The sequence below is a fragment of the Nymphalis io genome, chromosome 11, assembly GCF_905147045.1.
Source record: "Nymphalis io chromosome 11, ilAglIoxx1.1, whole genome shotgun sequence".
In the NCBI taxonomy this organism is placed as follows: Eukaryota; Metazoa; Arthropoda; class Insecta; order Lepidoptera; family Nymphalidae; genus Nymphalis; species Nymphalis io.
Genome location: NC_065898.1, coordinates 656,737 through 671,424, shown reverse-complemented (window position 1 = coordinate 671,424; position 14,688 = coordinate 656,737).

Sequence of the window (14,688 nt, the reverse complement as noted above, 5' to 3'; positions counted from 1 at the left end):
AACCCACAAAATGTGACTTTTGAGTTATTCAAGTTTAAAGTTTTACCTGTATTTGCTCATAGATGTGGTTGTTTGTATTTATTGCTTCCTTGCGAAATATTTGTTTAAATGTACATTTCATACAAATAAGTTTAATTAATCTTGGTTTTATATTTCTCGAGATATTAAAATAAATGTATATTTAGATCTTTTTTGATAAAAACCATTTTCAATAAGAACAAGTCCATATTCAATTCAGCAAAAACGATCCAATGTAGCTTATTAACACTTGGATAATTATTAAACAGTAATTTATTCAATAAAAAACAATTATTTATTTTATATTTATTTGTTTATTAGTATCAAAATATTAATTTGCTTACACATTTTCTACCATAAAAATAGTATTTTATGACATTTTTTAAGTGAGTATCTTCTAACTATAATGATAATGCTATTGTAATGCTATTTTCTGCCTCGTTGGTCTAGTGGCTTGATGTAAGGCCGCAGACCCGGAGGTTCTGGGTTCAGTTCTTCGTTTTGAATTTCTATAAAAATAGTGTATTTCTCTACTTTCTTCAGCTTTGGTCTTATCCCAGAAAACTAACCTATTTTCAATATTTTTCTCTAATTTTCTCGTACATAAAAAGTAGTTCTTTTCAATTTTTTAGACTTGTAGAGGATTTTTTTTTACTATTTTTTATGACTAATATATACATCTACTAAATTAAAATAAATTCTTTCGAGATATTCAATTGTGTCTCAATTTTGGAAAAAATAAGATATTTGAGTGTGATTGTATTTAATGTTTTGTGTGAATGTAATAATGCCTTTAGCAAAATACAATTTTTATATTGTGGTTTTGTCCCACAGTCACAGTTTTGTGACAACAGTCACTCCACAAAACTATTTTTTTTACTTTCGGATTTATATTATTTTTTATATATTTTATTAAACACGATCCCAAGTCTTGGGCACCTCGACCTGCTTTGCCTTCTAGTCATACATAGCAGTGACCATTGTTATCGGAGCCTGAATGAATGCTGCAATTTATATAGCCATAATCGACGTTTGTTAAAAAAATATGCTCGTAGGGATTCGCGGTAGTGGAAACGTTTTTTCTAAGTCGAAGGTGATACATTCAAAACTTTTCTCCGATTTCGCTTTTATTAAATGTTTTTTCATATTGTTTCTTAAATCCTCAGCTCGTTTTATGTGTTTCATTCTTTCTTCATTTAGTTTGTTGTTTGTTTGTTCTTCACCAGTACAGTGTTTAATTTTATTGTTAAATGCGTCACACCTATTACAGGTATATTTTTACAGGTAACAAAATATGACTAAATAACATATTTTTAACGAGATCGTCAAGTAATAAATTGTTTCTTTTTAGTTTGTATCATAAATGCGAAGAATCGATTTAATTAAATTATAGATACATTATTGTTTTACACGATTTATATGTTTTGGATCATTTTTGTTTGTTTCATCGATACTTATTAGAAATACGGAAATGTATTTATCGTAATAGATCAAAGCATTCCGAGTCCTTTTTTTGATTAACCGGTTCATAATTTATAGTAGGCCATATAATTTAATTTGGATCCTTTTCCAAGATTTCTGAATCATTTTTGTAAATTAACCGGTGCATCGTTTCAAATAAAAATAATTTAACAAAAACTATTCAAGCGGCTTGAATCGTTTTTGTGATTTAATTTGTGCATTGATTTGAATTAAATGTCATAAATATAAAACGATCCATGCGGCTTCGATTCTTTTTAACATAATCGTGTTGGGCCAGTTACTTGGACTGACAATTTTAAAATATGATCCAAAGAGAATGGTTCGTTTTTACGAAATTAATACACGACTCCGCCATGTTGTGGGTTGGTCACCTACGTCATATAAAACGTCATCTATTCGTATTTTACTTGAGGTGTTTTTGCTAATCGAAAATATCGACCTTTACGACTGCTTTGGTATACTTAACTCATTTTCGATCATGTTGTGGGTTGGATCCTTTTTGAGAAACTACGTCCAAGTATATATAGTTTACTATAATGCATTCCTTTTCTGTATAGGATGGTGATATAAATGAAGAGACCAAAAAATACTCTCTGCGTACGTTAGAGACGTCGGTATAAGTCAGACTATTAAGAGAAAATTCTTTCTTTCATCTTAGTTGGCTTTTTTTATTCAAGACAACCGACTAATCAAGCTCTTGAAACATGTTATATGGAACAACCTCAACAAAATATGGTATGGTTCATTTAGTTTATACTGATCAAGATTTGTACCCGTGAACGATATTACCAACTTACTTATTACTTGCTTGTTACAGCCTGCGTCAAATCATCGATTATAATTCAATTGAAGTTATAATAAAAACTACAAGCTAACCGCGCTACTTTCACCAGTAACAAGTTGAAATGTACTTGCTACGGGTAAATCGTTATTTATTAATGTAAGACGTTGTTTTGCGGTAATTAATCTTATATTAAATTATCTCTTATAGTAAATATATATAATAAAATGTAATGATCATCATATAATAACATAGCTTTCAAAGATAAAACCTTTGATTGATATGTCAGGGTTTCTTCAAAAATCTATGACATTTGCGTGAGTTGGCTGTGTGTTTTTTAGTGATATTTTACGTATAATAAATATTCTTGTTTACAATTTACTGCTAAGATCTCAATAAAATGGGTGAAAGTAATTGATAAAATGACTGATATTATCCTATACATGACAAAGTCATAGCTTATACCCTTAAAACATGCTCGCACACTAAATGTTTAGGATGTAATATAATTGTACGTAATATAATAGCTTTATTTAATATCTCTCAAAAAATATTTTCAGTATTATGGTTATTGTAGTACCCGCTTCGTTTGTCTAGACTCTAGAGACTATCATATATTGATTTTTCTTTTATAGATTAAATTAATTAATCATCAATTAAATATTTTATAACCCATTATATAATAAAATAATAATATATAATTTATTTATAGCCAATTCAAAAATAGAATCTTTATTTAAACTAAAACAAATGTAATTTTAACAATGGAGTACTTTCCTAGTTTAAAGATGGCAACCCTACAGACTTCCTAATAAGTAAATAAATCGTGTAGTACTCGTACATGTGTTATCACTGGCAACTAATTAACAGTTTCGATTAAGTAATTAATTCATAAGATATTTCAATCGGCCGTTCAATTTGCAATTTGTTTCTGAATGATAAGAAATCATTTAGGTACCGTTTAATTAATTTACTGACGCGGCTATCATAGACAAATTATTGCTTGTAATTTATAAGATAATATCAAATTCATGTTCGTAACATAAATATATCAATTAATTTTGATAATTTTGGAACATTTATTTATAGTTACAATTATTGTTCAAATTCCGAAATATCTCACTCCTAAGCAAAGACCTTCTCTCCTCTAGAGAAGGTTTGAAAATTCCACCAGGCTGTTCTAGTACGGATCAGTGTCTATCAACACAGATTCCTTGTGATTTTACTTAATGTTTCCCATTTTTATCAATGTAAACGTACTTCGTTTTAAATGAGGAATTTAATTCTGAAATTAACCAGCCATCTTTGGAGAAACAAATCCAAAATATTTTTTTACAAGCCACGGAACCCTAAAACGAATTTAATATTTGTAGATATTCTATATTACTGTACCTTAATTCATAATGTATCATGTTGCTTAATAGTGATACGTTTGGTAGCGCCCCCTTGAAACTCAACCCCGAAGCCGTTTACTAATCTGTTGACAGACATGCGGCTGATGTCCATCGATAGACAGATTACCTGTCTAATAGTTATCATATGTATTGTAAGGTTTCAGTATAAATTACCCTTAAATATGTACAAAATAACACTAGACAACACCTCATTTTTGTATTTTTTTTTATAGTGTAGGTAGGCGGACGAGCATATGGGCTACCTGATGGTAAGTGGTCACCAACGCCCATAGACATTGGCATTGTGAGAAATGTTAACCATTGATTACATCGCCTATGCGCCACCAACCTTGGTAACTAAGATATTATGTCCCTTGTGCCTGTAATTACACTGGCTCACTCACCCTTCAAACCGGAACACAACAATACCAAGTACTGCTATTTTGCGGTAGAATATCTAATGAGTGGGTGGTACCTAGCCAGACGAGCCTTCACAAAAAGCTATACCACCAATATAGCTAATATAAAGACATTTGGCCAACATTATGACATTTACACGGTTTCGGCGTTGTTCTCGTGTTCTTATAACTCAATGTCGCAGGTCTCGATGTCGCATGTGAAAGATAACATGGTAAACTAATGATGATGAAGTGCCAACCAGTGCATCGACCACTCATTGAGTTATTGATACTAAAACTCGGTAGACGTTTTTATCTGAAAATGTATAACTTCATATGCCAAATGAAATTTTTCTATATCTATTTACCACACGTAAACGCATGGTTTGCCTCCTTGAGTGGAGGTGGTTCAGCTATAAATCATTTATATACTGTTAAATAATTTTTAGACAAAAGCCTCCCATCTTAGGAATAATGTAATTTTATGTAGTAATTTATATTTCAAATTATCAAACTTAGTAATTTATGTATTATGTTATTTAGTTTTTAAATTAATTTTTCATTCTAATGTCCATTTTAAATTATTGTATTAATAAATAATAATAATATAGTTTAATTTACAAAAGACTACCGACAACTTAATTACGTTATAGTTCAATCCTTAGACTTTGAGTCTATTTACTTGACAAACGAGTTCCATACCCGGCCGAAGCTCGTTACCTTAAAAGGCGCATCACGAGTCATCCATCGTCTCGATTCGACGTAAATCGATATTTATTTATCGGCACATATTAATCTCTCGATTAATCGAACATATTCGGAACGATGGAATTTAAAGTTTATGATAATGTGATTAAAATTGTATACATAATTAATTTAATAGCTAATTTAATTAATCACATTTCAATACCTTTTGCTATAAATTTCTATGTAGACAGATAGTTTAATAATTTAACTTGTATAAATATGTGCAACGATTTCGTCAAAATATCATAACAACAATATATTCTGTTGTTGCGTTGTTGATATTTGATTATATAAATTTGAACCGTTGAACCCTTAAGTTCGGTGTATGTAAAGTAATATACTCGACCACACAATATTCTTTATTTATTTATCGAGTATATATGAACAATCAAAATTGTTATTAATTCGTTTAATAAAAATATTATGTTATTAAATCATTTGACGATACTGATTATCTGAGTCTTTTATTTATATTTTTCTTATATTGATTGTAAGAAGAATAAGAGCTGATAGTCAAATTCCTACACTACAGACAATCAGATAATTTTTTTATTGTTACCTATGAACTCTTTTAAGTCGTATTGAGCATATCTAAAACATATGTTTATTGTTGATTTTTATTAAATTTATAAATTATCACCTTGTCTACTTTTATTAAAATACCAGGAAAATGCCCAGCTTTAAAAATGTACATATCTTTTTACAAAAATATACTTAATAGTATACTGTTGTAGGAAAATACATTTTACATATCTGGAACTGTTGCCTCGGAATGTAGACAAAAAAATTAAGTAATATTAGCAAGTGTAAAAAAAATGTTCCACCGCTACCTTCTGTCTGGGTACCTTCTGTCCTTTTGAGAAATAGAGTATTCCACCACGTTGCTCTTATGCGAGTTGGTGGCCATGTACCATATTTTTCATTCGAACATTCATGTTTCTTTATATTCTAACCATCCCGACTCGTAGAACGTATTTCAGTATCAAATTTCAGATCAAATGACCATATATACCACATACCATAAAGATCAATACATTCCTAATCAGTTCCCATAAAGCGATTACAAAACCAATCGTGGTTAGATTATGATCACGTGTCTAAGATTAATTCATCAGCTACGAACGGACGAGTGACATCGCGTGATATGTTGGCATTATGCCTCTATTTGTACACACGCGAATGACGTCTTGATTAAATTGTAGGCGTCCTGCCTATTTATTAAGCAATCATTTCAGCTATTTCCAAGGAACAACTTTTTAAGTTGTCGCAATATTCATTTGTTAGTTTGATTTTATATTGAATGTCTCGTTGAACTTATCGCCCGATAAGACCGCAGAACCCGAGGTTTTTCTATCGAGAAATTTTTAGTAGTCTGGAGTCTTGAAGTTACTAGTGTTTTAGAAAGAAAGTCGTAAGTCGTTGATCTTGCGCCGGAACTCTTTTTGAAATTAGAACTTTGCAGAAAAAAACAGTGCGATCGTTTTCTAACGTTAGAAAATAGTATAAACCTTCAAGGATCAGCTCTATCTTATGCAGATAATACTATAGTATTTAACAATATTTTTAAAAACCACAGACCCTATATATAGCCCTTTGGTTTAAACATGAGAATCTTAGTCAGAAATATTAATCTACATGAGAAACCACTGAATTTTCAGGTGCTTAATTTCTGTTTATAATTCATATCGTGATGGAAAAAGGCGTGAGGAAACCTGCATGTGTCAGATAAATATCTGCTATACTGTATCCCTTAACCCGCATTGGAAAAGCGTGTGACTTGCGGGACAGCTTAGCCCAGCGGTAGGATATTTCCAGACCGTTACTTTTACTTATTACAAACGTTTACCGAATCACAAAATCTTAAAATTGACGTGAATTTTAAAGAAGGCAATTATGAAAATAGTTTCAATCTTTCACTGACTCGAGTAATGACTCTGTGGTCAGCATTTGATCATTGAACCGCGACTGTTAGTTATTGATATAAAATTTAACGTTTTGAAAACAAATAATGATATTTATTACTGCAGAAAATGTTCTTTTGAAATAATATAACAATCAAAATAATAATTATCATTTTAATTTTACTATATTAATAATATATAATAAATAAGACGAAGGTTACAATACATTTGTAATATATCGGTTTTCGCTTCGGATAGCTAAATCGCCACCAACTTTGGGAACTAAGATATGCCCCTTACACCTGTAGTTATGAACGGTTTGAACTATTCTATTATTATAAATTAACCTACCCAGATGGGCAAAAGCCCATTTTGTAAAAACAAATCCCTACCGCCAAGGACGCTATAAATATTATATCTATTTTTAAATGGTCGTAACAGTAACTTATTAAATAATTCTCAACCAAAAACATGACAAAAACGCAAGAACCATGAAAGACAGATATATTATAACCTTCATAACTATAATCCGTATAGCAATTTATAACCACCATTAATTTACATATTGAGTTTTTCGTTATTAAAGGTCAAAGGTGATATAATTTATAATGTTAGTTGACATAACACAGTAAAATCATATAATTGTAATTGCAACAATCAAAACATATATATCAATCTAAAAATTCAGAAACAGTTAATATAAATTTGCATATAATGTTCAATATATATTTATTAAATTTATAACGGTGTAATCTGGTATGTATTGGCAATATATAAGGTCACAGATACCGGCAACGGAGAGAGGGAGGTGACGATTGTCGTCCAATCAGACAATGAAAGCGAGAGTATTGACAGATTACATTGGAAATATTTTAATCTTAAAGAATTATCGTAATCAACTTATAATATATCAATTATATATAATCAAATTATAATACCTAGTCCTTATGTTTTAATACGAGCTGAATGAGCCGGATGTTGTTAAGACATTAAAAATTGGAAGCCTCTACGGGGAAGACCATGTCGCGAGAATCGGGGAGACTGGGGTGGCTAAACACCTACTAGACGGCTAACATGGCAGTCGTAGAGGTCAAAGCAGGTCCAAGATCAGGCAGCTGGATGGCGGGGAAAATATATATGAAGGATACCGACTTGAAGAACAAAAAATCTACTTGTGCAGTATAACCCGCGGTTGACTTAGATGATGATAATGTGCTTGCAAATACTTTTCCAATGTAAATCACCGACTATTCAACCCGCAGCCTGCAGGTCGCCATTCAGAAAGGCAACTAAGACCAATATCTGTCAGGAAAACATTATCGTCAACAGAGTAATTTTTGTTCTTTTTTTCCTCAAGGAATTACATTTTATATTCAATATCTAAAGGCATCCACATCGTTAAACAACCCGTTGAGTCGAAGTGACGATAAAAATAAAATTCCTCGCGTTGCCATCTGATCCGTTAAACCATGACGGAGCTGTCCATTGACTTTATTATGGCCGCAAGTTCGCGTTTCATATATCAGTTTCGACAGGTTTGCAACCGGCATCCCACACTTTATCAGGTGTAAATGATATGTGATTATCGCTACAGGAAAAATCATGATACTAAAGCTTATCTCCTTGGAGTACGGATTAATTATATTACATTTTTAAAGGAGTTTTTAATGATACGAAAGGAATTTTAGTTTTTGATAGTATTTCTTAAAATAAAAATGTAAGTCATACCTAATCACTATTAGTTTTTTTTTTAATCCCCGAGATAAAAAGCTGTGTTATAAGTTTAGTGTATCTGTTTGTGGTATCGTAGATCCCAAGCGAATTGACTAATTTTGATGCGGTTTTTTTTCTGTTTGTAACCTGCTGTGTTCCACTATCTCTCAAAATATACCACGTAATTTATTGGTATGGTATACTTATATATATCATATAAATTTTGTACTTCTTGGAATCCCCTTTCACATCGAAATAAGAAGTATAAATTACAAATTTAAAATCCATGTAATGTATTTCATATTTTATTATAATCTATATACTTTGTATTACGTATATATATTTATAGAATAGGAAGGCGGACGAGCATATGGGCCACCTGAGGGTAAGTGGTCACCAAGCGATGGGATCTAAGATGGTATGTCCCTTGTGCCTGTAATTACACTGGCTCACTCACCCTTCAAACCGGAATACAACAATACCAAGAACTGATGTTTAGACTAAACATTGTATTCCGGTTTGAAGGGTGAGTGAGCCAGTGTAATTACAGGTACAAGGGACATAACATCTTAGTTCCCAAGGTTGGTGGCGCATTGGTGATGTAAGCGATGGTTAACATTTCTTACAATGCCAATGTCTAAGGGCGTTTGGTGACCACTTACCATCAGGTAGCCCATATGCTCGTCCGCCTTCCTATTCTATAAAAAAAATATATATATTTATGACTACATGTTTAGATATAGCTACATGTACGTAAAACGAATGTATATAATAAAAATGTAACACAAGCGAAATCATTGCATTCAACTATTTTATATAACAAATCTGGAATGTCTGTAAGACTTAGGAACTAACTTACTTATTCGATAGGCTTTCGTCCAGCAGTGGACTGCGATAAGCAGAAAAAAATAGCGTTGAAGTTAACTGTGATTTTTATGGAATTAAAACAGCGCCATCCATCAACATTCACGGAAACTCGGAGTTCTGAACAAGGTGCGGCGTTTTTTCACGCCACAACAACTGTGCCTGTTATACAAAACACAGGTACGGTCTTGCGTTGAATATTGCTCGCACCTTTGGGATGGCTCCGCTAAGTACTTACTGGAGGCCTAGGACCGGTTGCAGCGACGTGCAGTACGCATTATTGGCGACGTAAAGGTCACAAACACCCTTGAACCTTTACAATTGCGTCGCGAGATAGCAGCACTGAGTGCTTTCTATCGACTGTATCACGGCGAGTGCTCTGAGGAATTATTCTCTCTAATTCCTGCTTCCCCCTTCCTTCTTAAGTCAACGCGAGCTGGTTCTCGATGTCACCGCCTAACTGTGACATCAATTCCATCGCGCACAAAGAAATTTGGCAACTCCTTTCTTTGTCGCACTACCAAAAAATGGAATTCCTTACCAGCTCACGTGTTCCCCTCCTCTTGCAACCCGGGTTCCTTCAAACGAGACGTGAAGAGGCATCTTGCGGGCCGGCAAGGCGGTGACGGCTAGTACAGAACATTCTTCCCGACTGTACTGGCCGTCGTCGCGTTTGGACTCTACTACCACTTACCATCAGGTGGAGTAGAGTCATTTGCCATCCCGGTCATATAAAAAAAAAAAATCTAGTAACAGTAACAGGAATTACATGTAAATTGTAGTTCACGTCAAACTTATCGAATAAGTATAAAAATTCGCACTACACGCACAGTAACCATAGATGTAAATTATTTTTGAAAATTATACAAGTACTCATCTATTAATACAAATGAATATAAATACTATTACTTACTACTTCTACGACTACTACTATTTTTTCATACTCGAAATATTTTTCTTTTATATACATCATATGTACAACATATATTGTTGTTAATAAAATTATATGTTTTACATATAGTTATTATATGCTAAAAGTAACACTGTCTTCCTGTTACGCTTTTACGACCAAACCACTGAACCGATTTTGATAAAATTTAGGATTAAGCAAGCTTGAACCCCAAGTAAAGACAAAGGCTATTTTCTTTCATCTAACACACGATCACCATCTCTAATACGCTGCCGACGCTGCGCTAGAATACTAGACATTTATATAAATTGAACGTAATAAATATGGTAAAACGCTAAGCTAGTAACAGTTTTATTAGTTGTGTATTTTAGACCCGTGTTAAGCTAGAAGGAGAGCGCGTGGGTCTTTTATTTCGTAGCTTGCATGAAACCGGGTTAGTGTTTTCTTATCTTCGTAATCTAGACTGCTTTACACCCTACCTGCGTAGGCTTTTAACCACAATCATAAAAGATAACTTCACTCTTCGCCTTATCGACTGTTAGAGTGACTTGCTGCACATTGTTTTAAACTGTAAATCTGCGCAATTATTAATAGGAAAAAAAATTATTTAACGTTGAATGTTATGTTAATAAATATCGATGCATGAATTAAACAAAATTATTTATAACTTTGTTTGTTAATCTTTCACGTTTTAACTATTCAACCGATTGAAAATTTTGTATACACTTGCCATTCGGACACCAAGTCCACCAAGACGCGATCGAAGCCCCGGGGCAAAATTATTTAATTGATAAACGTATTTGTCAATAAGATTATATTAGTATTTATAGTATAATATCCATGTATTTGACAGTACGCCAGAGGGCTGTATATGGGTAGGGTCTATGCGGATGACTTTATATACTTTAATATATAGTAATAAATACATAATCGAGACTAGAGGTTGAGTGCGATAATAATGCAATGGATTATATACGATATGTTAGGTATGCAGCTATATGTAATAACTATGACTATGTTGGTAATATAAGCGTATAGTATATATAAATATCAGCAATAGTGTCTATGAATAATCCTTACTTAGATTACTAATGTTGAAAAGAAACGGTAAATGTTGTCCTTTCGAATCGTGGCGGCAAATCGACCATGTTTTTTTATAACTGAGTTATAATTTATAGACCGCAAGTGCATGGGCTATTTTTGGTACCAGAAATAAACAATGGAGCTATATTATCTACATATGATAAAAAGGCTATTCTGACTGTGTCATAAAATTTCTAATAGAGATAGCTTATACCCTGACTTAACATCTAGGCCCTAACACGGACACAGCCGCGAATGGAAGCTAGTACTTACTAATATAATATTGTAACTATTTGTAACATTGAGGTTTGAACATTTAATAAATAATAAAATCACAATCTTAGGTATACGAAAAAATTGTATTTCAAATCTATAAAGTCCTCAGTATCCCAATATAGAGTTTAAACAGTTATTATACTTAAGCCTTCAAATATAGGTACCAAACAAATTCTAATCACTTTTTTTGGAATTGTAGAACCTTAAATTATATATATTTTATTTTGAACATGAATTCTTAAACCTTGAAATAGTTCCCTCCACAATACATTTATAGTTCGTGACGCGAGGATTGAGCGAAATCGTGACGAAAACGATGTCAGAATCGATGGCGGGCTCTTGTTTATTATTGTTTTAAAATACCTCGTTTGTGTCACGATATCGACCATTCAATATACCTTCTTAAATTTTATGTTATGGGTGTTTTAGTAAAAGTCTGTAAAATAAATAGCATAATACCTGACATTGTGGATTTCTGTTTTTGATTAGCTATTCGTAGTAATCTATTTAATTAATTAACGATTTATTGTGTCAAGCCGAGATGGCCCAGTAATTATACGTAAAACTTATCCGATAATTTCGGGTTTAAAATCAAGCATTAAAGATCAGCATGATCAGCATAAACTCCAAATCTCAAAATTGGAATAGAGAGGTCTTAGGCCAGCTTCGGAACGTTTGCAGGCTATTACTTCACTATTAATTAGTCAGTGAAGGCAATTAACCAGTACTTTTTATTGCATAAAAAGTTTACGTAAGTTTAGTAGTTAGTATACATTTAACAAAATATCCATATGTAGCTCTGTGTACAAGCCCGTGTTTACATAAAAATGTATAAAATTCAATTCAAGCGATTATTTTTCAATAAATACCTACATTCATTCTCATAAAATTCAGTTTAACATACAATTGTTTATTATTTTGCTTTATTTACTGTATTTATTTACATTTGAGCCTTAAATAAATAAAAATTAAAAATAGTTACTGTACTAATCGTGACCGCGTGGAATGGTGGCAAGAATGTTTGCAGCGTTCCCCCTTTGAATCGATTTGTTTAATTACTTATTATTTTTATTAGTCCACAGCACAACGTGACCAACGATTGAAAAATAAAAAAAAAATGTCTTGGATTGGCGCAGAGAAGCCGAAAAATCGAAGGTACACATCGTTTCGCCTATAATTAACAAATGCATTTTGTCTAAGCCCGCAGGGTTACCGCGAAATCGTGACGAAATATCGCTCTGAGCACTGCAGTACAACGTCACGCTCTGGTATTACAGTAATGATAACAAACGATAGCGTGACGCAGGTTTGAAATTACTTTAAAGATAATAAGACAGAAAAATAACTTACAGGTTAACATAATCTAGGTATGTACGCCCCATTACCCGGCAAGGTTTCGTCATTCGTATGTCGTAAGGAAATTATAATAGTAAAAATTGATTTATTAGTTTCCATGAAAATATATATCAGTTGTTAACATATATAACTTAGTAAGAATGAAGTTAATTTAATGAAGTTATATGAATGAGTGAAATCTAGTTATTATGTGTTGATTTCGTGAAATATATTATGTGTAAATAATAGTAAAGTACATAGTTTCATGTCACTTGCGTGTCATTTTAAATTTAATTTAATCTTAATAAAAGTGAAATGATTTGATAGTGTTGATTTAAAATATTAGAAATTTGAAAAAAGATTTATGAGTCTGGAAGTTAGATTCCAAATTAAAAAAAAAGTTCCTAAATTTGAAAATATGTTTTTTTTTTATATTATGCGTCTGTACATGCAATGCCCGAGAATTACCGATTGGATTAAAATACTATGAATTTAAATTATAGCGAGTTAACAGATTTTATGTTATGAAATTCACCAAATTCACATGCACAAATCCCATGAAACTAAAACAGATCACTTACCTATTATATCCATTACCATAGCAACAAACACAAAACACAAACAAAACACGTGTAAAAGTTATGTATTTCTTTTTAAACATAATACAGTGTTTATGATTTCTACAGTCACATAGCACACATTGAAAACACTTTAATTTTCCGTTTCGGAAAAACTCGTTAAACGTCATCGAATAGCGCGTACATCTCGACGTATACATTTAAAAATATTGGAGAGACAAAGACAGCGTCTTCATGTTCCATCACTTTCTATTTTACCTTGAAGAAAAAGGATAATTGAACTTGATCGAACGGAAGTGAAAATAATTTTCAAAGGTCTCTAATTTATGATACGTATAACCAATATATTTTTATTTGACATTTCCCGTATGTTATTAAAATAGCAATTTTATATAAATTTATTTTTTGTATCTCAGAAACGAACTTAACGATGTTACCTGTTTTGTATTTAGTTAAGATTTTGATTTTTGAGTTTATCTATATAGATGTCTGTCCAGAAAAAATCACATATTTATTATTGTATACATATTTATATTTTACGAAAAATACATGTTTTTATAATCAACAATATGAGCGAAGCTTGGTCAGATTTACTAGGTTCTAATTTATTATACTTCAAAGTAACATTTGAAATCGTTATTTCACAAATGAGAAGCAGGGACGAGTGAGCTGTTAAAAGTTTGGTATTTAATCCCTCATGCTGATCCATAGATGTTTGCCGAATAGATAGGTATACTGTTTTATATAACTATATATTAATCGTTAATTAAACACAAGTTCTGATATTCAAGTTCGTGAATAATTCACCTCATTTATTAAATTTATTATTTGTTTGTTTCGATGGTTATATCTAGTAATGCTCTAAAATTATAAGCGTTTTTTTACCTTCCCCTATGCATGAAAATTCTTGAGCATAAGAAAAGGTAAAAAAAAACACTTACCAAAATTGTAATGTATCGTAAATATTCCATTTAAAATACTTTTAAAGTTGTTTCTTCTGATAAAAAATTCGACGGCATTTGAAGCTCCAATTTTTTCGCGAATTCATAATAAATATCATAGATTAAACAAGATCGCTACCAATGATATCTTGTCCATTCAAAACCATAAATAAGCAAGGATTAAAAGCTTTTGGATTATTTTCTCACATTTAGTTTTTCATTTTCGCTCACGTGTAAGTGCTATGAACTAATAAAAAAATTGACAAT